Raw genomic sequence first — 9438 nt, forward strand, 5'->3', positions numbered from 1 at the left:
GTTAACTGCTTTTGTGGGACCAAATGGAAGGGTCACCTGTTTCGCTCATCTGCCAACATAAACAAGGAAAATCTTCATTCTTTTATGTGAAACAGCACATCTGGACTTATTAAATATTATTGCTATTTTGACACAATGTATAGTTAGCATGTCCTACAATTTAGGCTGAAGGCAAATATTTATAAAATGTGGAAAATTGATTGTTTTTAGACTCCAAAATTACTTGTATTCAAAGAGAACAATACGTTTTTTAACCATTAATAGCTTGACCTGCTGTGTTAAAAACATGAACTCTTCCAGACGTACACTGAAGAAGACTGACACCGCAGTCTTTTCATGAGCTATTACTGATGATGCCTCATTCATTAGCTTTCTTCCTGGAAATCTGGCACCGGTTTCACACCGTATTTTTTGTGGGGGCTGGTGAGTGACCGGTGGAAAAAGTCTTGAAAGAAAGAGAACATCAAATGTTGAAATTACTTACAGGACACATTTCAAGAGTCGGGCCTAGAACTCAAGCCTCTGACTTGAACTTAGAAACCTGGGTTGAACTTGTTGCTTCACGATACCAATTATTCTGTCTATGTAGGAACAAAAAAAGGTTGATGCAAAAATTCCCGATGGGGCTAAACATGTACTCTCTTGGCTTGTTGCTCTTTTGTCTTTGAGTGTGTGTGTGTGTGTGTGTGTGTGTGTTGTGATGCAGTTCAACAGCGTTCACAGGAAGATAAAGCAAGGAGGAGGGGGCTAGCAAGAGAAGAGAAGTAACTTTATCTTTGACCTATTGAGTGGCTTTTTGAAACCTGAGTCATCAGTTTGGTGTTGTCCCGTGGGAAAGGGCCAGGAAGCAATAAACAAAATAAATGATGGAATCCAAATGGAAAAGCACTGCTCTGTAAGCTATTGGCTGCATAAAAAGGAAGATGGGATGCAAATGCTTATTCTACCAACGTGCATATGGTACCCCAACATATCAGTTTCTAGACTGAATATACAATCTTGTGATGCTCTGTTCACTCTTTCTGTGCACAAGCCTCATAATGCCATAAACTTAAACTGATTAACAGACCTGCTATTTTCCACTCAATTTACACAGTCACATTTTGACGGCAGAAAAACATTTTTGTACTATAAAGCGTCAGGAAAAGAACAGTAGTGACATAAATTGAACTAGATAAATCTAGGGCTCTAGTATGACTAATGTTATTCCTTGCTTACCATCAGTATGAGGCACACTAAACCCCCAATTCCCAGTTGAATTTAATTTAACTCACTGACAAGATGTTACCCAATTCTGGGAAGACAACACAGGAAAAGCTCATAATAAAGAACAGTGGGATCAATCATCTAACTGAACTTAGAGAATCTTTTGATTATAGGTGTGTACAAGCCTTTAAATATCACTCAGATACTAAATCTTAAATAGTTACTAAAGATAACAATGTATACCCCAGTCTATTGCTATTTTTGTTTAATGGATCATTGAGAAATATACTCTTCAGAGTAGGAACCATATGCTCTCTTTAACATATAATATGTATTATAGTAAAGATATTAAACATTGATAAGTAAATGGGTTTATTAATCTGTTTCCTCAATCCAAAAAACATTAAACGAGTAATTATCCTGAGTGAAGTAATTCGATTTTCTTTTTAGAAACCTGCCAGCTGAGTGAGTTCTCCAACATAACCACCCACAGAGGTGGTGCACATTATGTTGTTATTGCTTAGAATATGTGAAAATCCTTTATACAAAGGGTGTCTAATGCTATTTAAGAAGCAAATAGCACTTGTTTCTGTAAAGTTACGTATTATTTTAGTTCAAAATATATGTTTTTCACCTTGACCCATCTTTCTTATCACGGTTGATCCAAGTGGCTTTAACCCAAGTCAAAAAATTAAATACGTTCTCAAAGCACTCAGCACAATGGTGCTAAGCATGAGAGGGGTTGCCCAAATACTCTGGGCAAAGGCTGCGTCACTGCTAAGTTTAATGCCTCCAAAGTCTTTGTCAAAGGGGATACTTGTACTTCTTTTCAGAGGAGTAAATTCTGGTGAAGATGTATAAAAAAGATCACTCACAGTGATTTGCAGGATAGTTAGTGAGCTATAAATTCCCTATCTGCCTTCCTCATTCTCACTGAGGTCCTTGTTTCTTATTTCACTGAGAAAACCAGCAGACTTCCTCTTTTCTGCCTCAGCACTAAATCTATTCCATGTACTCTTCTTTCCAACCTCTCTTGCAGAAGAGCTGTCCACACTCTAATCCAGGGCGTCTCATTAGCTTTTAAATCTCTGTGGCATCTGTAGTTAGTCCTTTTTATATTCCTAATAGTGTTTTGTGGGGTTTTGGGTTTTTGACTTCTCTATTTAATGAGTTTTGTAAGTTGTATGTCACTACTCTTAATCTTTTAAAATAAAAGATTATTTGGCTTTTAAAATAAAAAACTACTTGGCTTTTATTTTAAACTACTCTATTATATCTTTCTTTCAATTTATGTTATCTTTATTATTCTCATCCTTCTACATTCTCTGAGCTTATTCTGTGTTTCTCTCTAGCTTTCTAATTTGGAGGTTTCACTTATTTTTAGTCTTCTAATATAAGCATCTGAGTCTATAAACTTCCTATTAAATACCACATTAGCCTCATACCCCAATTTTTTTTTTTTTTTTTTGCGGTATGTGGACCTCTCACTGTTGTGGCCTCTCCCGTTGCAGAGCACAGGCTCCGGACGCGCAGGCTCAGCGGCCATGGCTCACGGGCCCAGCCGCTCCGCGGCATGTGGGATCTTCCCGGACCAGGGCACGAACCCATGTCCCCTGCATCGGCAGGCAGACTCTCAACCACTGCGCCACCAGGGAAGCCCTCATACCCCAAATTTTATATGTAGTATTTTTAATATCTTTAAGTTACAAGTATTTTCAAATTTCCAATGTGATTTCTCCTATGAATTGTATATATATTTTGATTTTTCTTAAATTCCAAAAGTGTGGGGTACGTTTTTGTTTTCTATTATTTTGTTTGTTCTTGATTTCTAATGTAGTTGTGATCAGAAAAGATGAGATATATGATAAAGTTTTTTCGACATTTGTTGAGATTCTTTTATGTTCCAGTATATATTCAAATTTTATAAGGTTCCACATGTGCTTGAAAAGAATATATATTGTACAGTTGTTTTGTATAATCAATCTTTCCCTCTCTCTCTTTATATATATGTATATACATATATACATGTATTCAGGTTTGCTTATGACATCTTCTATATCATTGTTTTTCTTCATCTATGAATTACTGAGAAGGAAAAGTGAAAATGATTCCTCTGATTGTAAGTTTGCTATTTCTCCCTATAATTTATCAATATGTTTTACAGATTTTGAAGCTATGCTATACAACTTTTAAACTGTCAAAATTTTTTACTCATTAAACCTTTTATTAATATTTAATGATCCTCTTAGTAATATATTTTGCCTCAAAGTCTATTTTAAATGATGTTACCATGGATATACCAACTTTATTTGGATTAATATTTATCTGATATAATCTTTCTAATTATTTTACTTCCAACACTTCTGTGCTCTTTCATTGTAGATGTTTCTTATAAACAATATAACTTAGAAAAAGTTTTTTTTTAATTCCAGCTGCTAATCATTGCTTCTTCTTTTTTTTAAAATAAATGTATTTATTTATTTATTTATTTATTTATTTATTTTTGGCTGCTTTGGGTCTTCGTTGCTGCACGTGGGCTCTCTCTCATAGTGGCGAGCGGGGGCTGCTCTTCGTTGTGGTGCACGGGCTTCTCACTGTGGTGGCTTCTCTTGTTGTGGAGCATGGGCTCTAGGCCTGCAGGCTTCAGTAGTTGTGGCACGTAGGCTCAGTAATTGTGGCTCCCAGGCTCTAGAGCACAGGCTCAGTAGTTGTGGCACACGGGCTTAGATCCACGTGGCATGTGGACCTTCCCGGACCAGGGCTCAAACCCGTGTCCCCTGCATTGGCAGGGGGATTCTTAACCACTGTTCCACCAGGGAAGTCCCTGATCATTGCTTTTACACTAGAGAGTTAGTTACAATTATTATGATTATAAACTATTTGGGTTCATTTTTCCATCTTATTGTATGCTCTTCCTTTGTCCCAATTTTTCTTTTCTCTTTTTCCCTTTTCTCTATTCCTGCTGTCCTTTGGATTAAGTTTCTTCTCTATTTTATTTTTCCCCTCTCCTAGAGTCTAGTGTCCGGTCCTTCCAGATTGCTGTGCATTGCCCTAGAGACCTGCACACTGGCCACAGCTTCTGTTTCCTTCAGTTTTCCCCCAATAAACAGTGCTTCAGCAGGACTGGGGTACGTCTGTTTGGACAGTGCTCATGTTTGCATAACAGTAATTCTAGGTAGTTGGATTATTAGTTCTCTGAGGTAAGGACCGTGTTCCATTCACCTTCACGTTCCCAAAACATAGCACACTGCCTGGCACATAGTAGGCTCAATAAATGCTGACTGAACTCATAAATGAATGAGGAGTAACGAGAAGGAGCGTCACTGCAGTGAAGGACTATCTAGAAGGGCAATGGGATAGGGCAATGTTGACGCTGGGAGGACAAAGCCTTAGTTTGACAGGTGTAGAGAATTGTGTCAGTTAGAAGTAAATTATGACACTTCATAAAAACCAAGCCTAGAATTTTATATTTGAAAAGTCTTAAAACATGGAATCAGTAAGGACAGAGGAAAAGAAAGGGTGATGAGAGAGGATTTTAAAGATGAATTTTTCATTCAAGCACAAGACTTAGAGATTTCTTCTGCAAATAACTGCCATAACTGCATATCAAATATTAATCATATCACTGAGTTACAGGATTTCTATAAGATGGGTGCTCACCAACTCATACTTTTTTATGTACAATCAAGTCTTTACCACGAGGGCTGGTCTAAACATGTTCCCTTACTTTTAGAGTCCCCATTCTACACTATATAAAACATACTAAAACAGGACTTCCATGGTGGCACAGTGGTTAAGAATCCACCTGCCAATGCAGGGGACACAGGTTCGAGCCCTGGTCCGGGAGGATCCTACATGCTGCGGAGCAACTAAGCCCATGCGCCACAACTACTGAGCATGTGCTCTAGAGCCCACGAGCCACAACTACTGAGCCCATGTGCCACAACTACTGAAGCCCACACGCCTAGAGCCGGTGCTCCGCAACAAGAGAAGCCACCACAATGAGAAGCACGTGCACCGCAACAAAGAGCAGCCCCTGCTCGCTGCTACTAGAGAAAGCCCAGACGCAGCCACTAAGACCCGATGCAGTCAAAAATAAATAAATTAATTAAATAAAATAAATAAATTTATTTTAGAAAAATACTAAAACAAACCCACATCCCAAAGGAAGACTAATTCATTGCTGCAAAAAATTTAAGGATTTTATAATTACGTTTTACGATATTTGGCTACAAGTAACTTCTGATTTATGAACTGGTTATAATTTCTCAGCAGTCCTCATGCATACACACCAACTCTCAAAAAGTGAGAAAATATAACTTACCGATGGTTTTCAAATGTAATGAAATGTTTATAGATACTAAATTTATTAATTATTGAAGTTGACATAATTTTAGGCTTTGTGGACATTTAATTAAATATGTATTCATTTCTATTTTACAGTTTTCACTTTATATTCTTGAGCCCATAAATTTTATTTCATGTCTTGAATATTTTTTACATCTCTGAAAAGCCCCAAAGCCTTAGTCACATGCTCATAGGACATAATGAATAAATTGGCCCTACCTCTATCCCTTGCCTGCTTTAATGCTGCATCAAAAATATGATCAATCATTTTTATGACTTTAGAATTAATGGGAAACCATGATCACTGTATCACAGAAAAATAAACCAGCCTCTGTGATATTGCTATAATAGTGAATGTGTCAGCTTTGCTCCAAAACATCAAGTAGGAAATTGCTTCTCATTTCCGCAGTATTGGTACACCCATTTTCTTTGGAAATGATCCTTGCTGTCCAAATTCTCTCTGCTATAAGACTTCTTAAGTTCAGACACTAATTGACATGGATTTTTGAAAATATGTTATTCAACGAAGTATGAAGCAAAACCAGCTGCCCTTGAGCCTAATCAAGTCTATGGAATTCAACAGCTCTTAAGTATCCGCACTATGGCAAAGTTTGCTAAAGGTTGAGACTTTCAAAGGATCAAAGAGTGAAGAATTATAAAATCATTTACATTTGCTTTTGGGTGTTATTTTAGTCTTTATTTCAGATGTCCTGGGGACTTATAATACTTTAAAATAATGGAGTCACCCTGTTAGGCTCTCATGGTGTTGCCTACTATGCTTTCCCTCAAAGCACCTTTCTGATAGTCTAATATCAGAAAACCAAGCAAAAACAGAAAGCAGAGTGCATGTTCTCTGAAAGGTACAGAGAAGGAGAGAAGAAAATGTGAAGGCCTGCTGCATGCTTGACACCTTACCTACATCCCCTCATTTCACTTTCAGAACAATCCTATGTGGTCAACGCTGGCAATAGGGTGTGGAAATAGTCTGGGGCAGACAGCTGAAGAGGTGGCAGATGCATGTTTTAAATCCAAATCTGTATCTAAAATCAAAGCCATGTCTTTGCACATCATCTCTGGAAACGGATTTTTTTTTTTTTGATTCATGCCATCCTAGGACACAGAGGTAATTACGCTGACTTAAAATTTTAGTTTACAGTCTCTAATAGACTAAAGATCTCATGTATATGGACTGACTGATTCATTAAAGAAAGTTGGTGAAAATGTCAAATAGTCTTGAATAATTGAAATCTGATTTTACTGTTGACATTTAATACTAATTAAAATTAATTTAATATTATTATTAATTTTGTTTCTCTCATTTCCAGAGTTTGCTCAATTTTCTTACAAAGTAAATCTGCTCGTCTTTTCATATTAAGAATTATTTTTCATGCAATTTTATTAGACATCCACTAATTTATTTGCCACTAAATACATTACTATAATATGCATAATTTCTTAAAATAGAAGCTAGAGTTATTTTTGCTAAAATAATTCCTCCTTAGAAGCCTCATTTGTAAAAGTCTATTTCAGACATGCCTTTTGAACTTAATTTTGATCTGTGTTTACTGTATATCACTAGTCTTCTATTTATAGTCAAGAGATTAACATTCCCATGTTCCCTTTGACCTATTATTCCTAGCATCTAATTCCTTCACTGAGACCTAATTAAATGTAACTTAAAGTATTTAAGAGTCCAAATTACTTAAGTGATGTGGTCTATGTTCCATAAGAATCTGAACATTTTCTTAAAGAATTGAAAGCTGACTTTTTTTTACTCACAATTATATCTTGTTTAATATTGAAGATCATATTAGATCATATTAGTTATAAGAGCTATAAAAAAAACTGACCAATTGGAGCAGCTAGGTAAATCTTCAAAGAGTTACTGTCTTAGTGCTTTAGGGCTACTATAACAGAATGTCTTAGACTGGGTGGCTTACAAACAACAGAATTTACTTCTCACAGTTCCGGAGTCTGGGAAGTCGAAGATCAAGATACCAGCAGATTCAGTGTCTGGTGAGGGCCAGCTTCCTGGCTCATAAATGGCCATCGTCCTGTTGTGTCCTTACACAGTGGAAGGAACAAGCGGGCTCTCTGTGGTCTCTTTTATAGGGGCACTAATCCCTTCCATAAGGGCTCCGCCCTCATTACTTAATCACCTCCCAAAGGCCCCATCTCCAAATGCCATTACATTGGGTATTAGGTTTTAACTTATGAATTTCAGGGGAACACACACATTCAGTCTATAGCAGTTAGTATATGTTAAGTACATGTTAAGAGGTTAGGTGTCAGAGAAGAGCTATATAGAAGTTATTTAACAAAGGTAGGATGAACATAGATAGAGCAGACTCTGCTAGTTGCCCACTCAATACCCACTCTCTCCTTCTTCCCAGAAGACTCATTTTCCCAGTCTGTCTTGGAGCAAGTGTTGGCCATGTGACACCAAGATGATACTTGTAACATAAGCCAAAATTTTCAGAGAGTTCTGAAAAGGCTTCTGCTCTCATGACTAAAGAAAACACCTTGGCACGGGGCTTCTCCCTTATTAGTGCCTTGAATGTGAATATGAAGTGTGAAATAGCAGCATCCATTTTGTAGCCATTCACGAATAAACATGAGGGGAAATCAAGATACCATGGAACCACAAAACTAATGCTAGCAGCAATCTGCCACCTCTAGATTTCTTGGTGTGTGAGAACAAATCTTGGTAAGACATTCTTAGCTGTTGTATTACATGCAGCTGAATGCAGTCCTAACACCATTCTTGTCAACTTTCCTGCTAAGAGTTTGCCCCTCAAAGTGTGGCCCATGAACCAGCAGCCTCAGTGTCACCTAGGATTTGTAAGAAATTCAGCATCTCAGGCCCACCTCAGACTCTCTGAAGCAGAATCTGCATTTTAACAAGATTCCCAAGTGATTTGTATGCATACTAAAGTTTAAAAATCACAGTTCTAAGACATTATGGAAACAGGGAGAGAAAAAATATCCTGTATATACATATAGAATAACAGTAATTTTTCCAAACAAGGAATTATAGGGGGAATGGGGGGAATGGGAGGATTAGTTTCAAACATTTGTCTGTATATCATCTCCTAAGTGCAAGGCATTCATTCATTTATTCATTCATCCACTCATTTATACACACACATACACACATGTACACACATATATTATATGTACTGCAGTTTATATTCATTATATTATTTAAACTTCAGATACGGTAATCGTTTAGTCAGTGATCCAAATGGAAGAGGAAATGAGGCTTAAAAAAGTGAAATGGGGCTTCCCTGGTGGCACAGTGGTTAAGAATCCGCCTGCCAATGCAGGGGACATGGGTTCAAGCCCTAGTCCGGGAAGATCCCACATGCCGCAGAGCAACTAAGCCCGTGTGCCACAACTACTGAAGTTCGCACGCCTAGAGCCCGTGCTCTGCAACAAGAGAAGCCACCGCAATGAGAAGCCCGCGCACCGCAACGAAGAGTAGCCCCAGCTCACCGCAACTAGAGAAAGCCTGTGCTTAGCAACGAAGACCCAACTCAGCCATAAATAAATAAATAAATAAATTAATTAATTTTAAAAAAGTGAAATGATCTCCAGAGCCATCCAGACAGAACTGTCTTATGAACCTAAGTCTTCCAGACTTCAAAGTCTACCTCTTTCTGCTATACTACACTGACTTACTGGCTACAAGTTGAAAGGAGGTGGAAAATGAATAAAACTTTTGAAGGAAAAGAAGATGTGCTTTAATGGTTAGGGACCGATAGAACAAACTGCTGGAATCTGCATCTTCAAGCAGAATTTAGGAGATTAGGGAGATCAAAGGCTCCTGGAGGAAAAGAAAACAAGATGGGGAAATATGGGGAGAAGGGAGTTTACATTGTGAAT

This window comes from Hyperoodon ampullatus (assembly GCF_949752795.1).
Source record: "Hyperoodon ampullatus genome assembly, chromosome: X".
NCBI lineage: Eukaryota > Metazoa > Chordata > Mammalia > Artiodactyla > Ziphiidae > Hyperoodon > Hyperoodon ampullatus.